Below are 25,047 nucleotides of genomic sequence, written 5' to 3' on the forward strand. Positions count from 1 at the left end.
CGTAAATGAGTTTGTTATACTCGATATTCGTTTTAACAGTGTGCGTAAATATCGGCTCTGACAAATCCGCAATTTGGCTCTCGCAAATACTCTAAATACTAAAATGCATTATTCCGGGCTTCGAACCCACTATAAACGAGGTAATGCTTACCTGTCTCCTTATGGTTTGTGGCATTTAAAACAAAATAGAGCGTAGTATGCGAAAGTCAAATTACAAAAGAACAAGGTTTGACAAAACAGGTCTGCGTTCGTTTATTTGAAGAAGGATGTGATATTCGTCTGGTGGCTTTTCACAGCACTGAACAGAGTAAAGTTTTCCACAGTGTCCATGCACACGAGGGCCTTTTCTACCTCAGCAGTTTGGTCGTCGGCAGTTTTTCCAAATAGCCTTTCAGCCTCCTGGCCATGTCTACAGCGTCCACACTGCTTATTGGTGGTTCATCACGTTCGCTGTCACCTTGCGCTATCGCTGCTGCTGTTATCCTCGGGGACCACGACGCGATCCACAATTTCTTGATCCGTCGTCTCAGGCGCCACGGCCAAGTTCTCATCGGCCGAAACGAAATCATCAATTGCGATGCCTGGGAGTGCCAGTCGATCCCAAGTATTGTCCAGCTCTACCAGGCTTTCATCAGGCTGAACGTCGTCTTCGACAGCAGGCAAAACAAAACCGCATTCTGCAATACAGTTCCTTATTGTTGACTGCCTCACCTCATTCCAAGATCCATACAACATTTCAAGCGTCGTCTTGATGTTGATGGTTGTTGATCTGCGTCGATCGACTTTGAAAACCAGTTGCATCACCAAATGCTTCCGGTAATTGCACTTGAGCAATGCAAGAGGATAATGCCCTTGTCCAACGGTTGCAAAGCAGAAGTTGCGTTTGGTGGCAGAAACACCAAACAAACTGCCTTCAGCACGATCGAGACTTTGTGCGCCGAATAGTTGTCCAAGAGCAACAGGGCCTTCCTGTGCTGCCTCTCCATGTCCTGGTCGAAATCTTTGAGCCAGTCTTCGAAAAGCTTGGACGTCATCCAGGCCTTTTTGTTAGACAAGTATGCAGCCTGCAAATTACGGACTCCTATCAGGCACCTGGGACGTGCAGACTTGCCGATTACGGTGAGTCGTCTTTTGTGTGAGCTATCCATGTTCACGGCAACGACAACCGTCACCCAGTCTTTGTTCTTTTTTTCTCCATGGCAGGTTTCATTCTTTACTGCCAGTTACTGTTCTGGCAACAACTTGAAAAACACGCCGGTTTCGTCAACGTTGTGCACGTTGCGCTCGTTGTATTCCTGGAGCAGAGGCCGAAAGTTCTCTAGCCACTTTTCACATGTCTCCACGTCGACAGCAGCCCCTTCGCCAGACAATGTGTGGCACGCGATCTCGTGTCTGTCTTGAAAACGTGGCAGCCAACCGCTGCTCGCACGGAAATCTTCATGCCCTAGTGCACAGGCCAGGCTGATGGCCTTCGTTTGAAGAAGTGCTCCCGATTCTGGCAAGTTTCGTGCCCTCACCTTGTTAAACCTTGAAAGCAAACCCACTTCCACGTCCGGGGGTGATGGCAAGGCCTAACTCGCTTATGGTCAGCTTTTATAGCGTCCTCGGTGTTGCCCTCAATCTTCTTTCTTGCGACTAAAATGGTGGATGAGGTACTTGGGGGAACGCTGAACTCCGCTGGAACATCCTTTTTCTTGCGGCCACTGTCCACAGCTCTCAATATCTGCAGTTTTGTCTCGAGCGAGACCGCCTTCCGCTTCGTTGCCATGTCGACCTGGCGCTGCACTGAGATGATGTCGAGGGTGCCGCAAAGCAGGCTCTCTACGCAATGCCGGCTCGCCACCGCCGCCTCGCTGTTGCCAGTGTTGCCGCGCTTGTCTTCACCGCTGGACAAGTGGTGCCGCCCTTCGGATCTTTGTCATCATATGAGCTTTCAGAGTTTTTGCACTCTGTTCGTAGGTGGCGCGACCAGTCAAACGCGCAATTGATGTGCCTGGCCGCGGAACTTTCTGCAACCTTTTCAAACGATAAAAAAAAAGTGTGCTTGTGAATTGGCTTCCAATATTTATTTTGGTCTTTTTATGCTACCTTTAGCGTTTTGAGCCTCGCGTAAACCTAATATTTCTTCATTACAGCCGATATCGCGGTGGATCTCGCATTTTCGGTTTCGTTATAAAAGAATAAATGTCGTAAAACTGAAGCATAACCAAGCAAAGTTCGAATTTAGTTCGCTATAACCGATAATTCGCTATGTCAGTGTTCGTTATAACGAGGCTCAACTGTATATGCAGTCATTTCTAAAATACAGAAGTAATAGCCGAAAAACAAAGGCTCCCAACAAGTGGAGGTGCTAATGAAAAATATGATGGTCTTATTGCACTCCAGCAAATCAACACTGTACTGTCTGCTGGTAAGAAAACTGCTCCAGGGCCCGACCAAATACACCATGAAATGCTTGCCCATCTTTCCAAGCCTGCTGTAGAGGCACTTTTAAGATTTTTTAACACAGTATGGGTTTCGGGAAAAATACCTCAAGCCTGGAAAAAAGCTCTTATCGTACCGTTCCTTATACCTGAAAAACCCCCAACCTCTCCTAGCAGTTACAAACCCATCGCGCTAACTAGTTGCCTCGCAAAATCCTTTGAAAGTGTCCTTAATATAAGATTAACGTTTGTCTTTCGATCCTCTGAACTTCTTGATGCCCATGAGTGTGGTTTTAAAAAGATTTTAAACAGACCACCTAGTCTGTCTTGAAAATACTGTTTGAGAAGCTTTCGTTCATAAGCAACACTGTTTCGCTGTATTTTGCGATTTAGAAAGGGCATACGATACGGCCTGGCGGTTCGGAATTCTTCAAGACCTTGCCGAGCTTGGCATCCGAGGAAGAATGTTGAACTGCCTAAAAGACTTCTTATCTAACCGTTATTCATTTCATGTCCGCCTGGGTACAATCCTTTCGAGGAGTTTCATTCAGGAAAACGGAGTACATCAGGGGTGTATTTTAGGCACAACTCTCTTTGTTGGAAAAATGAACTCTCTTACGAAAATAATCCCAAGCTCCGTTATGTACTCAGTCTATGTGGACGACCTTCAAATAGCTTCTACTTCCTCCAATGTATCAACGTGTGAAATACAAATACAAATAACAATATATAAACTGGCAACATGGGCGGAGAGAAATGGTTTTCGGTTTTGCCCACAGAAATCGGTGGTAATTCTGTTCTCACTCAGACGAGGCATACATACAGATCCCACACTACGCCTGAACGAATTAGAGTTACCAGTGAAAAATGAGCATAAATTTCTTGGTATAACATTTGACAGAAAGGTCACTTTCTTACCTCACCTAAATGCATTGAAAAAGAAGGCTTCTCGATCCCTAAACTTACTCAAAGTGCTGTCGAGAAAACACTGTTGAGCCGATAGGACATGCCTCTTACAAATTTATCGCTCTGTAGTCCGCTCCACCCTGGATTACGGATGTATAGTGTATGGGTCAGCGAGGCCATCGTACCTTAAACGGCCAGATCCAGTACATAATTTAGGCTTGCGTCTTTCCACTGGTGCATACAGGACGTCGCCCATAGACAGTCTGTATGTAGAAACGAACGAACCATCACTTACAGACAGAGGAACGATGCTCACGTGTTCCTACATACTAAAAATCCATTCGCTACCCAGGCACATCTGTCACCAAATAGTCACAAAGTGCCCATCCAGAATACTGTTTAACAACAAACCGCTCTTGCGTTTTGAAGAGATGTGCCAAAATCTCGGCGTACTGGACACATTGCCTGGCATTGCTGGAAGACTAGATTCACTGCCGCTATGGTACAATTTCCCGGAAATCTATGATCTCACTCTTGCACATTTCAGCAAAAAACAAGCTCCACCACAGCATATAATACAAGAATTTTTTGCACTCCAGGAAAAATACAGTACTTGCACAGCTTTTTATACAGATGGCTCAAAAACAGATCTTTACGTTGGAAGTGTAGTCGCACAAGGTAATTGCAATCATACAGTGAGGCTACCACAGTGCGCATCAATCTTCACTGCCGAATGTTACGCCGTGTCTGTAGCCATTGAAAAAATAGTAAAAGAGAACCTCGCAAACAGCATTATTTACAGACTCCCTATGTTTACTTACAGCTCTCCACTCTAGAAATGCAGTCATTGCTATGCTTGGTGATATCATACACAACATAGTAATAGCCGCAGCTAAAGGACAAAGCCTAAATCTCTGCTGGGTACCGAGTCATATCGGATTTAGAAGCAACGAGAGAGAAGACTTTTGTGCTGCTCAAGCACGTCGGCCCCTCTTAGCCGCGCACCATGCATACTGACGATGCGCTGTTGCTGCTCCAGGAGTCTACGCCAGCGCCGCGGCGCGGCAACCGCTTCTAAAGCCTCACGGGGAGAGTGCTGGTTTTGCCCCTACACAACCTTCGAGAACACTGTACCACCACCCTTACTCCACTTTCACACCACTCTTTCACCCTCCCGAATTGCCGTCCACCACCCACCCACTCATCTCCGTCGGCCCCACCCTTCAGAAAAATTTTGTTGCATGTGTGAAGCCTCATCTTTGAGCAAAGCATTCATTAGCCCTTTCAGACTTGGATTATGTTCTGCTATCGAAGAAAATCTGAAAATTTGTTTGTATGCAGGCAAACCTTGATATCACGAACATGGATATTACGATTTATTGGCTATATCAAACTCTTCGTGAATATTCTCAATAGACACATGTAATTTTCACTTGATATATCAAACACGGTTGGCCCTAAAACGGATATATCTAACCCTCCAGCAATAAGCGGCACCCACTCGGACGCAAGAGGCACACTTCGCCACTCTACACAAGTGACTGGAGGTGGTGCGGCTGGAGTTCGTGTCAAGGGTCACGCTGCTTTGATCTCATGCTAGTGTTGAAATCTCGCACTCGCCAGCTGCGCCAGAGAAGATAGAGCGGTATGGAAGGTTGGTAGCTAGGAGGTCAGCACGTGTTGAACCTCTCGCGTTTGTCGACACTACCCCGGAAGCAGTGGAGTAGACAGCTGCGCCATGCAGTAACTGTCCTGCACTCATCTCGGCCGTCACAGGAGTGATGAAAATTCCTTTAGCTTTTGCTTTGACGCACCATTTTTCATGCAACACAGTTGTGAAGCGGGGAAGCCACTATTGCTGGCTCTTGACCAGCAGCTGGTAGAGCTGTTTGGGGATACCACTCTAGCTGGTTTTTGACCAACTGGCATTGTTATGGGGGGAAGACATCCTAACTGGCACTCAGTTCTTTTTTGCTTGTGGAATCGCCATGAATGCCTTCAGAAACTCCACTAAAACTTGCGAAAATGTCTCCCAGTTTCTTTAGCAACATCACCTGTGTTGTGATGCCTTGACCAACTGAACTGCTCTGCTGTTGTGCGTGTTTTTGACGAAATTTTATATTATGAACTTTGGCTATATCAAACTATAGCAGTTTTTTTTGTGTTTGCTATAATGAGATAACAGAAGCGCCTCAAAAATTTTTTAAATTCATGTACACCACGCACGTCCATGCTCATGCGATTCCAGGCCTATCCTAAAGAAAAAACATTTATGCCCAGTTAATTTTTTTTTATCAGCAGCTACAGCAACGAAAAATCAACAACAATGTTTTTAACAAAGTAAAACATTCCATTGCGCAAGAGAAGAAAAAAGTTACAGCACCAGACAGCACTTGCAAGGCGCACCATAGAACTTTGTGATGTCAGTCTTTATTTCTTTTTTTTTTGAAAAGTGATTCTTTTTTTTCTAGGCACGAAATGGCCCTACCATTCTGTCGAGCAGGGATTCCAAATGTTTCTGACATCGTGAAAACAGCTCTAGATGCTTCGAATAAAGTTCCAAAAGTGGTGTGCACAATCGTAGATGCTGAGTCACAGAGAGGGTGGGTAAAACCGTCAAGGTAATCATTGGGGATAAATTCAGCTGCTTTGCAGAATTGTCACTTCAGATGTATGATCTTCCCGTAATTTTTTTTTGTACTGCCTGTTTCCTGGCACTGTTTTCTTTCGATTTTTATTGCATTCATACCATTTTGATATGACTCAGTGGGTATGCTTAAAGGTTGGTCAGAGAACGCACATAAATGCATGAAACAAAATGCACTTGAAAGCTGAGTGCCATCCTTGTGTGTTTGTCTTTGCCTGATCACAACCTTTTTATACTGCCAGGATGGCAAAGTCGCCAATCAATCAGCCCTGGGGAAAGGTTTATCTTCGATACAGTGGAACTGACACAGCATGCCTGCAGTATTCAGAGGCCCCTCGTGAGCAATCTTTGCATGCAGGTGGGTGCCCTGGTGTGGGCCCGGCTGGGCTCTGCACGCCGCTGGCTAGCTGTGGTTGTCACGGCATCCATGTGTGGCCAGAGACCAGCTGCACCTGGCCGCCTGTGGGTCTGCTGGCTGGCTGAGTACAGAATCTCCCAGGTGGGTGTCTTGGGGCCACTGGTTTCGTGGGACTGCTCTCTGCCTGAATATATGCTTGGTAAGCAGTGTGATAGTTGCTGGCAGAGTTCCTGAGTGCCAATTTAATGTGTGTTGCAAAAGACTGCAGGTAGGGCACGCTACGAAATCGGCCTTAATTTTGCATTCGCAGCTGTGCATCTTGTTATTTGCTTTTGCGTAATACTGCATGCAGTCAGGTGCAGTTACGTGCTGCGAGAATCCAAAGCACCATGGTGTGCCTCAGCATCGACAGGCTATGTATTGGCACCGTGTGCTTTTTTGTTAATGTTAAAAGGCATTAACGGATACACAGTATTTGTCTTCTTTGATAGTAAGTTTAAACTGGGGTTGGTTGTCATTGATTATGGACAGTGCGATTTGTATCGTTTATGCAGAGTTTTAACATTGGGATGTGTGGCTATTGTGTGATATGACTGGGGATATGCTGCATAAAGCAGATTCCTAAAAGCAGTGCATTGAGTAGGAAGCCTCATTGTGTGGAAGAGAAGAAAAAGGAGCCCCAGCACGGTATCCTGGGGGCATGAAGTGTAGCGACAAGTGGTAAGTAGCTGGAAGAAACGTGGAGATGAGTTCAAGAATGGTGAGTTTCCTTGAAGACAAATTGTGGTAAGCTGAGGCATTAAAGCTCAAGTAATGTGAAGGACATTTTAAGGTTGAGAAAGGATATGAATGGTAATTTCAAGGTCAAGGCTTGTAAGTCCTGAAGAATTGCAGACGTTGATGAGCTTTACTAAATTGGCAGTTTGAATATTTGTACAGGTTAGTTTGAAGGAAGGTAAAACTGATTAATTCGTTATGCACGCAGTTTGAATAATTCAAAGTCTGAACAAATGAAAGCGAACAAAAGATATGGTTAAATGCCATCGGGAAGCAGCCAGGTAGTGAGATTTTCCCTTTTTATTGTTCTAAAAATTTCCACGATTGCCTTTCTTTATTTTTTTCCCCGGAAGGTAACGGCCAACACTTTCTGTTCTAAAGCTGGAGCTGAGCAGAAGGCCTCCTCTTCAACTAGAAAACTGAAGAAGAGACAGGCGGCTTTCAACGCATCCGATTTTTGTAGTGGAGGGCTGTGTCGGAGTCGCGAAGGAAGGGCTATTGCCCGTGAGCATGGTCGGGAAGGCTGAAAAATACGGCAGCATGTGGCCATTCTGCGACTGCTGGTTTTTGACCAAAATGGCTATGTAACCTCTGCCACTCGCATTTTCACACCTTTGAGCCGCGGGAGCTGCTCAACCGTTTATGTTGAGAAGCAAAAGTCTCCACGACAGTTGCATTTTGCCCAATTTTCCATCCTTCTGACCCCGGGTTGCTGCAAGCCACTGAACGAATGAGTGTGCTTTTTAAAAGGGAATATCCTGTTTCGATAACAGACCAATGCTGACTTTACACATGGTTTCAGTCTTCCTTTTAGGCGTTTTGCCAAGGTATTTACCGCAGATGGATGACATTTCTAAAATTACTGCACCCTTGTAGTCTGCGTATGTTTAACTTGGGGTGACTGCTGCTACCAATTGCACGGAATATGATGCAGAGGGCACTGGAAAATTGAGACAAAGGCACACAGCAAATATCAGCGAAAGCTTCAATTCTCTGGTTTAGCACACGAGGTTTTGTGCACGGCTGTGGTTTCGGAGTGCCGAAGACACTGCGATGTGCCTTATTCGTTGTATCTTGGCACTGGTCGTGTCGTCCACTGCTCAACAGCAAAGCCTAACGTAGCAAGCTACTGAAACCTTCAAAATCAGTAGCTACAAGCAGCAGTCAGGTACACATCTCGGAGGTCACGCAGCCAGTTGCCGCTGCCATGCTGCCGCTAACATGAGCTAGAGCCTCCCCCGCTCTCCGGTCCGGTCACCCTGCCGTTTTTACCCTCTCCACATATCCTCCTTAGAGGCAGTGGAGCCTCCCGTTTGCACAGGCTGCCTAGGCGTGGTGGCACATAGTTCGAGCCCGCAACAGAGCCCGCCACGTGGTTTACATAGACTCTAATAGTGTGTGGGTGGACCATGTCGCACTTTTCGAATGATATAGAAGTTCAGATTAATGAAATCTGAATTCACGTGCTTTCACTGTATATGATGAAAGGTGCTGGTGAAGTGCCTAACATGTTTTCAGCATCTTAGCGGAGACACTAGTGATGGATATGTGTGAATGTTGCTTGGATAAAAAGTCAGTTTGCAAACCGGATGGGCTGGCTGGTCATTTAGTTGGCCTGTTGCCACGTGCAGTGGTTCTAGTAGAATTAATGTGTGGCTCCCACACTGGTTTCTCTGCAGGAGATAGCGGCAAGGTCATGTACGTCTCCATGCGCTGATCCAATGGCCAGGGCCCAGGCCACTTTCCTGGCCCACAACGCGGCCGTGGCGGCACATACAGCAGGACCAGGTGATGCTCATTTGCAGTAGCCATGGTGGTTGGGTGCACTGCAGGTTTAGTGTATGCGCTGGCGCTGTCTGTTTGCTTTGCATGTGGTCTCCGGATGTGGTTGATATAGACTCAGTGACACAAAATCGCGTAGTCAGTTTCACTTGCAGCGAGTGCTTCCCTCACCAAAAACGGTTCCTTTGGGGCTTGCGTTTCATAATGGGGTGCCACGGAATGTGTTGAATGCAGAAAACAATACTGTGTTGAAAAACAGATTGGAGGTTGTGCAGTTCTAGCTCAATTGATTTGACCTGCACACCGATTACATACACACATGTGCATCACATTCCACAGCCTGTGAGCCACACAGCAGTCCACATGCGAGGCATTTATAGACATAGACCAGGTACATGGTCACATCATTGCATGAGGGAAACTTATGGGCTGTCGTAGGAAACAATAAGCGCATCACTTGTTCATATTGTCACGACTCGGTAAAACCTCGAGGATAAAAACGGTTTACTGGTCAATCAGACAGAGTCCCTGCGCGTTTACAGCTTCTTCCTCTTTTAGCATTGCGCTCGTAGATCCAGTCGTCATCTTTTGCGTCTTCTTGCATGCGGCACTTGCCCCCCTCCTCAGGAAGCATAGTCTCGGTGATAAGAAAAGGAAGTAGGAGGTCAAGATCGGTCCGAGTAGTATGGCTTCATACGTACAACATGGACGGCGTCGACTTGTTGCTGGCGTCGTTTGGATGTCGATAACCCGTCTGGCACCACCTCATACGTTATGTCGGTTAAACGTCTCAGCACAGCATAGGGCCCGAAGTATCGCCGTAATAGTTTTTCGGAGAGCCCACGGCGGCGAATAGGCGTCCAGACCCACCCCTTGTCGCCAGGTTCATATATGACACGTCTGTGGCCATGATTGTAGCGTCGTGCATCATACTCCGCTGAGTTCTGATGCGCACACGCGCTAGTTGGCGAGCTTCCTCTGCGCGCTGTGCGAGCTCTTGCGTGCGGCAATATGATGCCTTCCTTTTCGATGAAATGTGCTTCTAGCAATTTGTTTGGGATACTTAAAACCCCCTATATTTTTAATGTTTATTCATGCAGTTTAGCATTTTTTGCAAAATTGTGTGTTAGTGGTAACATTTTATTTTTGATTATATTGTGTTTGTGGACACAGCATAAGTAATGGAATGATGGAAATTTGATGAATTTAATTGTCTGAGTTCTCTTGAAAGGCAGAACTTGGTAACGAATGAAGTTCTGTCTATGTCTTGACATGCTTGCGCCCCCATCTGCTCAAGCCAGCTAGTGCTTCAGATGCCGTGGCTCTGGTGGTAACACGCCCACACGCTTGTTTGGGAAGAGTCACGACATTGGCGCCTGTCAAAACAGTGTTGCCATATTCATACATTATAACACCAGTTGTTTCCTTAAAGGAGCCATGACAGCCTATTTTCACGCATACCCTGTTTATCGCATTTAATTCTCAAATTGTTAAATTAAAATTCCCCCAAGTTTCAGTTGATTCTGTGCGGTAAACGTTTTTAAAACGAATTTTTTCCATTTCTTCTGCGAACTGCTTGCTGGTCTGGCAACCTCTGATCACTGACGTCAGAGGGACATACCAGCCCCGCGTCGTTTGCTGCGCGCTGTTGAGGTGGTTGCATGCACACCGTAGACGGCGGTAGCTCGAAAAGTTATCCTTTTTTAGCTTATCGAAATAAAATGCATTTTTCGTGTTTTCTTTCTCAGAAGCCTTCAGCGTAGTACGCGAGCTGAGTGATCCTTAAGAAAGCGGACTTGCTCGTGGCGCCCGTTTTGTGATTGTTGAGGAAAGAGAAATCGATGCACCCCTTTTTTATTTTACACGCTGTGAAACATGTTAGTTTTATGTTATGAGTTTGGTCTCTTTTGCGCAATCAAGTGATCCCGTATGTGAAAAGCGGCACGTGCCGTGCATGCCTTTGCCGTTGTGCGCCGTGAAAGCCGCGGCGCTTTGTAGCTGGCTACCAATTTCTTGTCCGCTATTCATTGGTTCGATAATTAAACAAGGTATCACAAGGTGGCACTAGAATAACCTTGACGCACGAAAGGAGCAGAGAAAAGTGCCGAATGAGACGACTTCCCAGTTGTATGTGTGCATTTGTAAGTTGAACATACATCCCCTTTGGCTCGTAGAACCGTTTTGCAGGAAGCAAGCCGCTTGCAAAACCCGACGCGACTCGAATGCTTTCACTGCCCGCACCGATGAATAGTCGCCGTCGTCTAAATGAGTGCTTGAAAATAATAGTACATCATTTAGCGTTTACTGTGCGTGCACATTGTGACCTAGGAATGCGACGATCACGACAACTGTAGCCCCGCTCTGGGGTTGTAGGTAGAGCGATGTAGGTAGAGTTCGCTTTGAGGGCACTCTGGCCAAGACTACTCTCTACAGCTATTTTCAGGCTCTAACACTTGAGAATTCGCTGTCCGCAATAGCCGAAATCGCACTCGCTAGGCCTCGTCACGAATGGGGCCAGCGGTCCGCCATCCGAGCTGAAATTCAAGCATCTGGCAAGAGTTCCCCGCTGATTAGTAAGACAGTGTGAAGATATGAAGTGCGGCCGCTTGTTTTGCTTTTTTTGATAAGGGTAAGGTACACAAGCGCAGTTTTTCGGGCCGTCTATTCACCGGGAGTGCAGCTTTCGCTCGGCTGCGCAAGCCCAGGCGACGGCGACGAGGAGCACCGTCGTGCGGCGTTTTCTGCCCGTGTCGCTCAATTGCCTTGCCGATAGGTTCTATGCGCAGGCACCGAATGAAAGCACCTCTTCGCTGGTGGACGCACATCGCGTATGTAGCCGTGGTTAGCATCAAGTTGAATAAGTTTTAAAATTCTTAAGTTTATACAGTTAAAACTCGATTTAACGAAGTTGAGGGGAGCCGTGAATTATTTCGTTAAATCGAGAACTTCGTTAAATTGAATGAGGCATTTCTTGAGCACATAATTCAGTACATTCGATTACAGTAGAACCTCGTTAAAACGTACCCGCTTAAACAGTACTTTCGTTTTAAAAGTAGTAAAGTAAAGTCCCCGACTGAGCACCCATTGAACATAATGCATTTTGCATCCGCATAAACCGTACCAGCTTATCGCGGTCGTATCGGTTAGCACGTACCATTTTCACTTTTCGTCGCACTCGCGCGTGAACAATCTTCCCTAAATACCGCCGACGGGACGGCAAGCCACACAGCTAATGACAAATTGGCGCCAAAGTTGGTAATCATACAACTAGCGCAATCTTTGGGGGTCCGTATGGTCATCGTCATGACCCCCCGCGCTACTTTCGAGTGGGTAGCGCCAACACCACGACCGGCGCCGCTAGCGCGTATGAAAAGAAACAACAAAAATTCTTACTCGACAAGAAAGGCCCGAGGGGACTACAAATTTATTTTCCGCCAAAGAAGTCGGTGATCTTTGCCTGCGTGCGCTTTGTGAGCAACGGCCGCACCGATTTCTCGTAGGTCTGAAGTGCGTCCAGCGCGTCTTCCGTCCCCTCGTGTGCGCCGGCAAAATGTCGCAGCAGATCGAGAGCATCCCATCACCTGACCTGGTGTCGGCACGGGAGCTTCGGCAGCGTCTTCAGCCGTCACTACCTCCACGCTTCCTACAAGCCGCAACATATCGGCATCAGTCAAAACTTCCGTTGTGACTGCGTTTGCGTCGGCGTTCACGTAGTCTGAGAAACTTATGCCTGTGGGCACTTCATCCACTGAGCGAAGGTGTTCCCAGGCATCTTCATCCTCGTGCACGGCGCTCGCGCAGTCCGGACCAGCTTCGGCAGTTTCAGGGCCTAGTGTACCGAAACCGGCAGTCCTGAAGCAGTTGACAATTATCGACGGCCTCAATGCTCTCCAAGCCGCCGCCACCATCTCAACCGCCATAAAAATATCTATTTTCGGCTCGCGCTTCAGCTCCAGGTTGAGGAGAACTCTGTCGACGACTCGACGCTTGTATGCGCACTTCACGCTATTAATTATCCCTTGATCCAAGGGCTGAACCACGGATGTTGCGTTTGGGGGGAAGTAGCGGAGCTACACGCTGGTCAGCTCGACCTCTGCAACGTAGTGGGCCGTGCAGTTATCCAGCAACAGGCACACTTTCCTTTTCTGGCGACACATGTCGCTGTCAAATTCCTTCAGCCATGTAGCGAAAATGGCACGCGACATCCACGCCTTTGAATTGGCAACATACTTCACAGGAAGCTTTCTGGTGCCTTTAAAACAGCGCGGCCTCGCACTCTTTCCGATGACAAGCGGGTCTCGTTTGTCGGTGCCGTCCATGTTGACGCACAGCAAAAGAGTCAGCCTTTGTTTGCTGTGTTTGCCGCCGTGGCACGCCTGCCCCTTCAGGGCGAGTGTTTTTTTAGGCAGCATTTGGTAGAATAGACCGCTCTCGTCGGCGTTGTAGACGTTGCTGGGGGCATATTTTCCCAGAATGTCGGGCACGTTTTCAGACTGCCAGTCGCCGACTACAGCCATGCTTACGCTGCTCGCTTCACCGCTAAGCACTTTCCCGACGATGCCGTGTCGTTGTTTGAAGCGCGACAGCCAGCCGGGACTTGCCTTGAACTCGTTATCGCCCAGCAAGCACGCGAAAGAGCGAGCTTTTTGTTGGAGCAGGTCTCCACTCACGGGAATACTATTCTTCGCCCGCAAATCCATAAACCAGCCGAAGAGGGCCTCTTCCATTTTTCTTTGAGGAGTGGTCTTCAGCGTTTTTTTGCGCGAGAGATTCCCCGACGAAGTGGCGCGGAGGATGTCATCTTTCCCTTTCAATATTGTGGAGAGAGTACTCGCTGGAATGCCATGTGATGCAGCCACGTCACATTTCTTCTGTCCACTTGTCACAGCACGAATTATGTCCGCTTTCTCGTCCAGGGTAAGCCTTTTTCGTTTCTTGCAGGGCTCCATCTGCTAGTCAGGAGGGTTAGCGGCGCGCTTGCTCGCACACACCACGTCCGCGTTCACGATAGCAAGGCTAGACTGATGGAGGCCTAACAAGCTGAGCTTGACAAAGACGTGCGTTCAAAGGCACGGGGAAATCCGCACAAGAGCAAACACAGAGCACAACACACAAACACACACAAAAAAAAACGCGAACTGCAACAGCGCCATCTATGAAATGTGGCACGAAACTTTTTTACTGCTGGCGCCATCTCGTGAGCTCGACTCAAAATTAAAGCTCGTTTTGCGCCGCGCAGTTTGAAAAAAAGCGACGGGATGAAGATGCTCCGCGCTGTTACCGCTGACTCGCAATCAATAAATTTTGGGGTGCTGTCTACAAAATAGACCAAAAATTAACACTTTTTCACCTTTATTTCTCAAAAAAAGGTTCGTTAAATCGGGACAGATCACGGAATCGGTTTCGTTATTTTGGGTTAGTCAAAGCATTGCACCCTATGGGCGTCTGAGGGGGAATTAGGATACCTTCGTTAAATCGAGATTTTCGTTAAATCGGGTTTCGTTAAATCGAGTTTTGACTGTAGAATGTCATACCAACTAGTCCGCTCTTCTGGTCCCCACTAAGTTCACTTTTTACACTACTGCGATACGGGGTCGTTGATCGTTCTGGCGTTGTCGTTGGTCTAGCTTGACAGACCAGTGCGTCAGTGATGGCATTTTTCATACCGACCAGCCAACTGACCGCCGACTGCCGTCCCATCGGCCTAGTGTAACCACACCCTATACCTATACCGGAGAATAACTGCGTTACTATTATTAACGCTTTTGCGGCGCCAGTCACTCATATATGGGGGAGGACTGCTACTTCGATCGTCCGCTGAATTACGGGGGCAAGACACCTGGCTGCGCACAATGCAGCGACGAGAGCAGATGACGTTGCTCCGTGTATGGCCTGGTGACGTCGCGATAGCATTCAATATGGCGGTCGCTGCCGGTGGGAGGAGTTTCCTGTTCTCAGTTTCGATTGCATTTTTCGGAATATAGAGTGCGTCCAGTTCAGCCAAATTTCAGAAACTGAATCATAAGCTCTTGTATTAGTTACTGAAGCACAAAACTGCAATATGAAGAACGACCATGTCATGGCCCCTTCAAATTGTCTGTTTCAGGAAGCACTTCGCATTATATTTGTAACCAAGCTACAAACGTCGCATGAGCTTTTTTTTCACTGTTCTCTAAGGTGTTGTACAGCTCGGTAATTCGGACTCGATTAATTTGAACTGACGGTTAATTCGAACTGATGCTGGGGTCCCAGCACAGCCTTGTGCATTTCAGTGGGGTAAAACCTCCGTAATTCGAAGATGTCGGTATTCACAACAGTTACCGTAAAAACCCGCGTATAATACGAACCCGAATATAATACGAGGTGAAATTTTAGAGACGCGAAATAGAAAAAAAAATTTATCCGCGTATAATACGAGTGAGGTAAACCAGGTAAGCACGAAGAAAGGCATTTATTGCAATCGGACACCGCACTTCAATCGCTCTCATCCTCAACAGCGCTTTCTTCGGAGATTTCTTTGTCCGACAAATCTTCCCACAGGCACTCATCTTCTGTGCCATCGAGGGCGTTTGATATGCCACACTTTTTGAAAGACCGACGCACAAGGTCCGCAGGAATGCTCGCCCACGCGTCCGCAATCCACTTGCACAGCATGGCTGGCGATGCCCACTTAAGCCGCCCAGTCGGCGTCACTGCAGGCTCACCTGAGCGCATCCACTCAGCATAGCACCGCTTGACCGCGTCCTTGAAAGGCTTGTTTACGCAAACGTCAAGTGGCTGCAGCTGGGAAGTCATTCCGCCTGGGATGACGACAAGTTCAGTGCCGCAATCGCGTAACTCTCTTGACCGAGTCGGCCAAATGGCAGCGAAGCGCGTCCAGCACGAGGATCGACGGGAAGGACAATAGTGCACCGGGCCGCCTACACCACACGGACTTCACCCAGTCAAGGACAAGACCCTCGTTCATCCAACCTTTCTTGTGGCATCTCACGATAACATTCTTTGGCAGCTCCTCACCTTTGGGCATTGTTTTGCGTTTGAACACGACATAGGGTGGGAGCTGTGCACGATAGCATGACCGTAACCCGCGTCTTCTCGTTGCCGGTAGACCGGACGCAAACTTGTTTGGAACCCTTCTCGTGCACTGTGAGGGGTGATGGCATGTCCAGATAAACTCGCGTTTGGTCAGCGTTGCCTGTTTGCCCTAGCTGAAAGTTCTTGGACTTCCGTAAAGAAATAATGTGGCGCTGAAAAGCCACCAGCAGCTCTTCAAACGATTCGGGCAGTTTTTGGGAAATCGACGTTTGCCGCCGTAACGAAAAGCCAGCACGGCACATGTAGCGGTATATCCAGTGCTTGCTCGCTTTGAACGCGGTGCTTGGAATACCTTTTTCTCTAGCAAGCTCCCCAGCTTTTACCTGCATGAGCTCCACGCTCACAGGTAGATGTGCGGCTCGCTGTTCTCTTATGAACTCCGTCAGGGCCAGTTCAATTTCTGGGTATGACCCATTCTTCGAGCCGCGAAAGCTTCTTCACGTTCCGCTGCATGCGAAAAGTGCTTCCTTTTGTCGTCGCCATCCGCGGATGCTTCCCTCGGTGACGCCGAACTGCCTCCCGGCTGCACTGTTGCCGATGTTCTCGGCAACTAAAATAGCCTTTCTCTTGAAAGCAGCCGAATACTGTTTTCGTGGCCCTGACATCGTCTCCTCCACGGCAGAAAAAAAGAACCTTCCCTTCGCGAAGCGTGGTTTATGCGTCGGCGCGTACGCTGTCAGGAAGGCCACGCTAGCCCTAGCCACGCCGTCACGGGTAACGAAGCCAAGCCGTAGCAACAAATCAATAACAAAGCCAAGCCGTAGCCACGTGGCAATAACAAAACCAAAACTTCGAGCAAAACTGAAATTTTTGTTCGGATCCGCAAATAATACGAGGCGGAAATTTGAGGTTCTAATTATAGGAAAAAAACCTCGTACTCTACGCGGGTTTTTACGGTAATTCGAATTAGTAGCCCCTGGCTGGTTGGTTTCGGATGCGGCCGATACTTGCTGCATCACCAAAGGCTAGTGCTCTTTGTACTCCTTAAGCATATTTATGTGAAAAACTTTGCTCTTTTGCCCCAGCTCCACAAGGTAATCCACGTCGTTTTTGCGTTTAGGGACATCGTATGGACCTTTCCACTGCATGAACAGCTTGTTGGAGTCTGTGGGCAGAAAAATCAGAACCTTGTGCCCGGACTTAACCTTTTGGGGTGACTCTCCCCGTCATAGTATGTTTTCTGCTTCTGGCTTGCTTTCTGCAGTTTCTCATGAGCAAGTTTCCATGTGTCTTCCAGGCGGTTTCTGAGGTCGATGAGATAGGTGTACGTTGAGCAACTTTCTCCATCGATAATCTGATTTGTCCTGAGCTCCTTGAGTACTGTCAGTGGCCCTCACACATGGCATCTATAGATCAATTGGAACGGGGAAAACCCAAGACTAACCTGTGGAACTTCACGGTAAGTGAAGAGCAACAGTGCCAAATACCTATCCCATGACCGAGGCTTTTCTTGGCACATTCTCTTAAGCATTGTCTTTAAAGTTCCATTAAATTTCTCCACGAGGCCATTCGCCATCACGTGATGAGGTGACTTCTTGAGCAGGTTGATGGAGAGAAGTCAGCTGACTTCCTTCATGAGTTCGGAGGTAAACATGGCCCCCTGCTCAGTCACAATTTCCTTTTGGATACCAATGCGGGAAAACATTTCGGCTAGCGCTTCCGCAACGTGCACTTGGCAGGAAGCGCGACGGCGTCAGGATAACGTGTAAAAAAATCCATCAGCGTGAGCATATATCAGTTGCCTTTATCGGACTTGGGTGAGAAAGGCCCGATGAGGTCGATGGCAACATGCTCGAAATGAGTAGTGATCAGTGGAATGTTGCCGAGTGGTGCAATGCCAACCTTGCCCTTTGGTGTTGTTCTTTGGCATTTATCACACGACTTAACGAATCGGGCGACATCTCCGTGTAGGTGGGGCCAATAAAAATCCTCTGGTACACGATCGGTCGTTCGTCGTATTTTTTGGTGCCCGGCCATAATGCTTTCATGGGTTTGTGTAGAATTGGCGACCTGAACGCAAGGGGTACTACAACCTGTTCGAAATTCCTGCCAGTCAACATGGAGTAATGCCGATAAAGAATATTTCCTTCTTCACGGAAGAAGTATTTATGACCCTTACTGGATATAAACTCCTTACTGATTTTAGGGAAGAGCCGTTTGAGTGTAGCATCCTTCCGCTGCTCTTCAGCTAACTGGTATTTTCAGCTAACAGCACTGGATTCGTGGCACGTGCAACGGCGATAACGTGTCCTCTTGTGTCTTGGCCACGGCGTTAACACAACGCTCCGATTTTCCCGGCATTAGGTGTTCCTGGGGAACTGGTGCCGCGTCATGCTAACACGTGCGTTCATCCAGCCTGGGTTAGGGTCGTGTGGTTTCCTGACACCTGGGATGTTTCCGAGCACGAGGTCGTACAAGGGGCATTTCATGGAAAGTGCTGTCACCTCGCCAGAGTAGTATTGCGTATGCTATGCACTTGCACTCTTGCCTCAGCTAATTGGGTGACGGTACCGTCAAGGAGATATTGTGTCCCTGTGCGTCCTGTCACGCAGTTCTTTGGAACCAAACTCCGGCGGATAACGACAGCATTACTGCCCTTGTCTTGAAGAACGCGAACGAGTTTTGTCGTCGCTAATCATTCCACACCTCGCATCCTACCCGTTGTAGGCTGAAGCACGTTCCCCATGTTTTGGTCATGACCACTAGGAACGGAGCTTTTTTGTTTTACATGTTTTGGCTGTTTAGTGCTGGCAGGCGGGGCAGGTGGGAGACCACGAGTAAGACGGGAAGCGGCACTCTGCTCTTTCTTCGGGTGCCGACTTCTGCAATTCTCCGTGCGGTGCCCGATCTTGCCGCAAGAATTGCGCCTGGGTACCTCTTTAGTGGAGCTGTCACAGTCGGAAGCCCGATGCCCCGGACGATTGCATAGTGTGCACACCTTAATTGTGCCTTCTTCAGCGGGTCGACAGAGACCTTACTGGGTTCTTTCGCTACATCAGGGACTTTGCTGGGATTAGAAAAGTTGTGCGCTTCCTGGAAGCAATCAGCTGTGTCGGCCAGCCCATCAAGTGTCTTGCACTCTCACTCCTTCAAGTAGATAACGAGCTTCGGATGGCAACATCGGAGGAACTGCTCAGCAATCATATGGTTGCGCAGGTCTTCGAATGTCTTGGTAACATTTGCCGTTTCAATCCGATTGTCGAAGTAACCAGAAAGCCTGGCTGCTAACTGTTTCCCTGTCTCACCATCCTGAGCTCGAGCCCTCCGAAATTTGCCATTGTAACCCTGAGCAGGGAATCTAAATTGCTGCTGGAGCGCATTCTTTATTTTTTGATAATCTGCCGACTCAGTGGCAGTCATTCGACCAATCACAGTTAACGCCTCGCCTGTGAGGCACATGCTTACGGCCAAAGCCCATTTATCTTGAGGCCAGTCCTGTCCCATTGCTGCAGGCTCAAAACGCTGAACGTATGGATGCAAATCATCGCGCCGCTGATCGAACAACTGTCACAGTTTTTGTGGGTTGAGAAATGTCATGGTTTGATGCTGGAAGGGTTTCGACATGATCTGTCTCATTACTGCAAGTTTATTCTTGGAATCTGAGTTTCAATTCCAGAATCTCTTTCTCTCTCGCAGTGGCTGCCTGACTTTCCTCTCTTTCTGCAGCCTGCTCTGCCCTCTGCGCTGCACGTTCATTGTCTACCCACTCCCTCAGCTCAGCACCCGAGAAACCCAGTTGCGTGCCCAACGTGGCTAAATGCTCTAGGTCCATCGTCGCTCAAGCTTAGCGCTTTGCGTGAATATGGGGCTTTTACTCGGCCCTCTCGCTGACGAATCCTGGCAGGCTCACCATATTGTGATGTAGTTAAGGGTCCAGGTTCGTTCAGGAGCTCTGGGCAATAAAGAGGTCGCATTCAGCATCGAAGCACTGTTTTTCTTCAGCAACGAGGACAAAATTCGGCATATCTAGCCCACTAGCACGCTAACACACACACACATACACTACGGGGCACTTAAAGCAGCCTAGAGGGGTTCGACAAGAGGAACACCAATGTCCTACTGTGGGTTCCGGTGCGTGCTGCTCCGTTGTGCTGCCACCATGTGCTGCAGGTAGATGACTGTCGACGTTGGTTGTCGGCGACGAGTGGTCACTGGGGAAGGTATCCACAGGCAATCGGCTCGCGGTAACGTCCTGGATACCAGTAGGCCGGTATCAGCAGGTAGCCAGGTGGCAGAAAGAGCCTGGCCAACGGCAGACCTGTATCAGCAGGCAGGAGTGCGTCTGTGGGCCGCCTGGCTGCCGGTAAGCTGGCATCAGCAGGCAGGTGCTTGTTGGTAGGCTGCCTGGCCATGGAAAAGCAGGCATGAGTCTGCAGCAGGGTACTGTGGGGCTGTGCAAGCAGCCAGACTCTGAACCTCGGTACCCGACCGGTGCAGGCTAGCTGGCCTTGGGGAGAACGCCGAGCTCCAAAAAGAACATCCTGCCACTCAGCGACACACTGCCACGACTATCTCAAAGCCTAGCTTTGACATTCGATCCTGCATGTACACCAGCTCGCAGCGCACGCGGCCACACTTTTTCGTTGTCAGCCTGGAACCACACAGTGGCATAATCCACATCATCACAGTGATGTCACGTGATGTGTGATGTCTCGCTTGTTCAGTCATTGCAAGTCATGTCACGTCTCAGGTATGCTTGCCATGACAGACATGACATGAGATGGCGACACCTCCAGACGACCCGACGAGCTCCTCATTCTCTCATGGAAAAGAGAAAAACAAGCTGCATCCACGGGGTGAGGTGTGCACTTGGCTGGCGGTGCTTGCACACCGAAGCATGCCCCACATCACTTTATTGCAGTGATTGCATACTTGCATACTTGATTACACTGCTCAGACACAGTTAGGTTATCGTTGCCACGAATATGGTCAGTTGTGACTGAACATTCTAATAGAGCAGAAATTCGAGCCTGTTGGTAGGCCATCATGATGTGTTGGTAGCGCGAAGACACAAGGACACAGCAGAAAAGTGTATGGGACGAGTGCAAACTTTCGAAACATTTATTGAAGTACGCAGTACCTCACAGGAGCCGTCACGCATGCGCAAAGCCTCATTCGTAAGAGTGGTGAAAATAAACTTAAAGGGCAAGAGTAGTGGGAAGGGTGGAGACAATGAATAGATAACAGATTGTTAAGAAATCAGAAAACGCTGCTCTTTCTGGGTCACAAGTACTGAGGGCGTGCTGAGACATCTGCCACTCTGAGCGATTTTTACCACTTGAAACAGCTCACGTTCGAGCCTTCCTTCGTGCCGACCGATTATCGAAGTGTTTGTCAGCAGAGGGTGACATTTGCAGTCCTTACAATGAGGCGATAGATTCGAGCCGTAACCGTTACCTAGGGAATCGTCATGCTCCCTTAATCGGTCGTTTAGACAGCGGCCCGTCCGACCGATGTAGACTTGACCACAGCTCAGTGGGATACTATAAACAACACCTTCTTCCTCTTTTTTTTCTCTTTAATTTAACCTCTCCCGCAATGCCTTCCGTCAGTATTTATCTCCCACATTCTCATCGCCACGCAGAGTAGCATGCCAGCGAGGCTAAATTCTATGCCTTCCAATAAAGAGCTCTCTCTCTCTCTTACCTTCGTTGCACAGAACAAAACTTTCTGCATAATTTTTACAGCACCCATGTTTCTTTTGGCCCCTGCCTGTCACCATGCGACAAAGCATCGATATTCTGCACGGCGCGTTAAAAACGACATCGACTTCGAATTTTGCTCCAATTCTCTTGAGATTACGGGACACATGATTCATGTACGGCGTGACAATGACGCTTCTTTTCTTTTCCTCTTCTGTGCGCCTTTGCGAAAGTCTTATCTTTTTTGTCAACGTTTCCGCCATGGCGACAATCACGTCAAGAGGGTATCCAGAATTTTCTAGACGCTTGACTTGGGTGCTGAAGCTTTCGTTTGTCTTGTGATGACACGATTTCAAGAGTGCTCCATGAAGGAGGCATGACATGGCTATCCCTCTTTTTACTAGCTTTGAATGGGCTGAGACAAAAGGAAGCAAAGATATCTTAGTACGCAGCGCATACGTCCAGCATACATGCCCAGGGTCATTGAAATCAAAACGAATATCTAAAAACTGCAGTGACTCAAGTTGAGGTAGTTCAAGGGTAAAATTAAGGGTTACAGAACAACAATTAAAAACATCTAAAATCGAGGTTGCCAGGACGTGTAAACAGTATCCCGGGCCCCTCAGGGGGGTGTCTGCAGCTTGCAGGCGTTGGTGAGTGGTGACACCACAGGTTCCCGAGCATCCGCAAGCAAGGACATCCCCGCAGGGGGATGATGGTGAACAGTGCATCACCACGGAGCCGAGCACCCGCACTTCGCCGTGCGTGGCATTGCCGTGTTCGGGGAAAAGGGGATCTTGGTGGTTGAGCCGATGCCGAGCGTTTGGACCTTTAAGGCCCCTCGGCGGAGGCAACGCACCACTTTGGCCCCAGCTTCCTGTAGACGGCACCTCCGGCCTGACCCGACCGGGGGAAATCGGCAGTCGTCTTTTGCTACCCTTCCCTCTATCTTTCACTTTCCTACCCCTTTCTCACAAGTCTCCTGTCTCCTACGCACTTCTAGTTTCTTCCTTTTTTCCTGGCGGTGAGGGTTAACCTTGTGTGGCCAACCACCCTGAGTTGCGTCATATTGGGTTATAGTTGGGGTGTACAGCTGGCGTGGGCAGGACTTGCTTGCAAGTTCCTGTCCCGTCCCCAAGTTGGGCTCCATGGTGGGTGGCTGGCATCGTATCCGAAAAACACATTTATTCTATGGCTAACGTTGTCTCAGCAACTGATCGCCCCTAACAAGAGAGGGAGGACCGATGTAACTCAGAATTTCATGAAAAAAAGAAACAAAGTTTCCCAAAGTTTCAGGTGATTAATAGTAAGCAAACTGATAAATCTTCTAGAATATGCTAGAATAATCTCCCCATTCATTCTAGAAAAATTTTTGATGGGTGCCTTGGGCTTTGGCTAGAAGGTTACAAAAATGGCTAGTGGAGACCTCTTACTGGAACTCCAAGAAAGTGTCCAACACTCAAAACTTTCCAATATTGCGTCTATAGGTGACATCCCTGTATCGATATCTGCCCACCGATCCCTCAATACAGTTCGTGGTGTAATTTCATAGAATGATTTTTCTCTACCTCACTGAACAAGAAATCAAAGAAGGGCTTGCTGAATAAAACGTCGTTGATGTCCACGGGATAAAAATAAGAAAAGAGGGCAAAGAAACCCCAACAAAGCACATAGTCTTGACATTTGCACATAGTACTCTCCCAGACTCAAATGAAGTGGGTCATCTAAAAATAAATGTGAGACCCTGCATTCCTAACCCTCGACGATGCTTTAACTGCCAAAGGTTTGGCCACAGTTCAGTGAGTTGCCACGGTCGTAAAAGTTATGCAAAATGTGCTTCAAAAGATTGCTCTTCTGATGACTGCGACGGCGCCCGACTCTGTGCAAACTGTGAGGGAGACCGTGCTGCATACTCCAGGGCGTGTCCGTACTGGAAGAAAGAAAAAGCAAGAATCACACTCAAAACTACTGAAACATTTCGTTCAAAGAAGCAAGAAGGCGATGCACACAAACAAGCATATTCTCCTTCACAGCAAAAACAAACTTCGGCGATGTGGTGCGTGGGCGCGGCGCACCACAACAGGCTTCGGCACCTGCCCAGGCCACTCGCAGTGAACCTGTAGCGAGGCCATCCGGGCCCCCAGGTGGAGTAGGTAACACTACCCCGCCAAGCCAAAAAGAGGCCTCGCAGACCCCCGTGTCCGTGGCCCCCAAGATCTCCTCCCACAGGTCGAGGTCCAACTCTTGTGTCCACGTGCCCTCTGCACGGTCGTCGAGCGCCTCTGCAGAGGCAATGGACACGACCCACGGTAGCCCCGTGCCATCCACGTCGGGTGGTCGGCGGAGCTGTCTGGATCGGTCAAAAACAGACAGGCCCCGAATTAAGGGGCCGTAAATAACTTGATCTAGTTTTAACTACATAGGAAAATAAAATTAAGATGGCTTTCATGATGCAATGGAACTATAGAGGACTTATGAATAACTAGAGTGACATAAAAGATATCCTAGGAGCACACGCTCCTGTTGCGTTATGTCTACAAGAGCCAAATTTAGTGCCTCAAAACAATATTTTTCTTAAGAATTACCGTATAAACTCGTGTAAGGGCCGCACCCGTGTAAGGGCCGTACCCCGTATTCCGAAAGGAAATATTTGAAAAAAAAAAAAAATCCGTGGAAGGGCCGCACCCAAACTTTCCAGGAAACACGCAAGAATAGCCTTCGAAATACATGCACACAGGAGCTTCGAGGTGCCGCCCATGGATGGCGCCCGAGGCTGGAGGTCATCATCATCATCTTTTCTTCTGCCGTGAGCTTCTGCTACTGTACTTCCGCTCTCCGTATCGGCATCGGTATCGCCAGGACTAACTTTGTTCTGTTCTGGCTGTCAAAGCATGCGTTTTTTGGTGGTTGTGTTTGCGTGGTCGCTCTGCATAGTTGTTGCTCTCGTGCGCTGTCGTTCTTCACTTTTTCATGAACTGTCTCCGAGCATTGTGACTGTTGCACGATGGGCAAGCACCTCAACAGCTACACGGCGGGCTTTAAACTGAAAGTAGTGGAGTTCACTCTCGAACACGGCAAGCGTGCCGCGGGCAGAAAATTTGACGTGGACGAGAAGTGTGTCCGACGGTGGTGCGGACAAAGGGATGCGTTGAAGAATACCAGCTCCAAAAAGCGCGCTTTCCGAGGCAAGCCATGCAATTTTCCTGAGCTAGAAGAAAAGCTGCTATGCTATTCAATGGAAGTGCGGAACAACAGCTACGCGTTGACAACGGACATGCTGCGCGTGAGGGCACAAGCCTTGGCGCGTGCTAAAAGCATACTGCACGAGGACTTCAAGGCTTGTGCCGGCTGGGTACGAAAATTTCTGAAGAGGAAGGGCCTATCATTTCGGCGATGGACCACAGTGTGCCAGCGGCT

The 25,047-nt window shown here is 48.4% G+C and overlaps 1 long non-coding RNA gene across 1 annotated transcript in view; it reads left to right on the top strand.

The window, feature by feature from the left end:
* The window catches only part of LOC144115763 (uncharacterized), a 69,253-nt gene extending 49,456 nt beyond the window's left edge, over nt 1-19,797 (top strand). Inside the window, exons 2-4 of the long non-coding RNA XR_013311535.1 lie at nt 6,335-6,475; nt 8,791-8,899; nt 19,625-19,797. This is a non-coding gene — a long non-coding RNA (uncharacterized LOC144115763). The remainder of the gene's footprint in view (nt 1-6,334; nt 6,476-8,790; nt 8,900-19,624) is intronic.
* Nucleotides 19,798-25,047: the final 5,250 nt, after the last annotated feature.

Source organism: Amblyomma americanum, chromosome 1, assembly GCF_052857255.1.
Source record: "Amblyomma americanum isolate KBUSLIRL-KWMA chromosome 1, ASM5285725v1, whole genome shotgun sequence".
Taxonomy (NCBI): domain Eukaryota; kingdom Metazoa; phylum Arthropoda; class Arachnida; order Ixodida; family Ixodidae; genus Amblyomma; species Amblyomma americanum.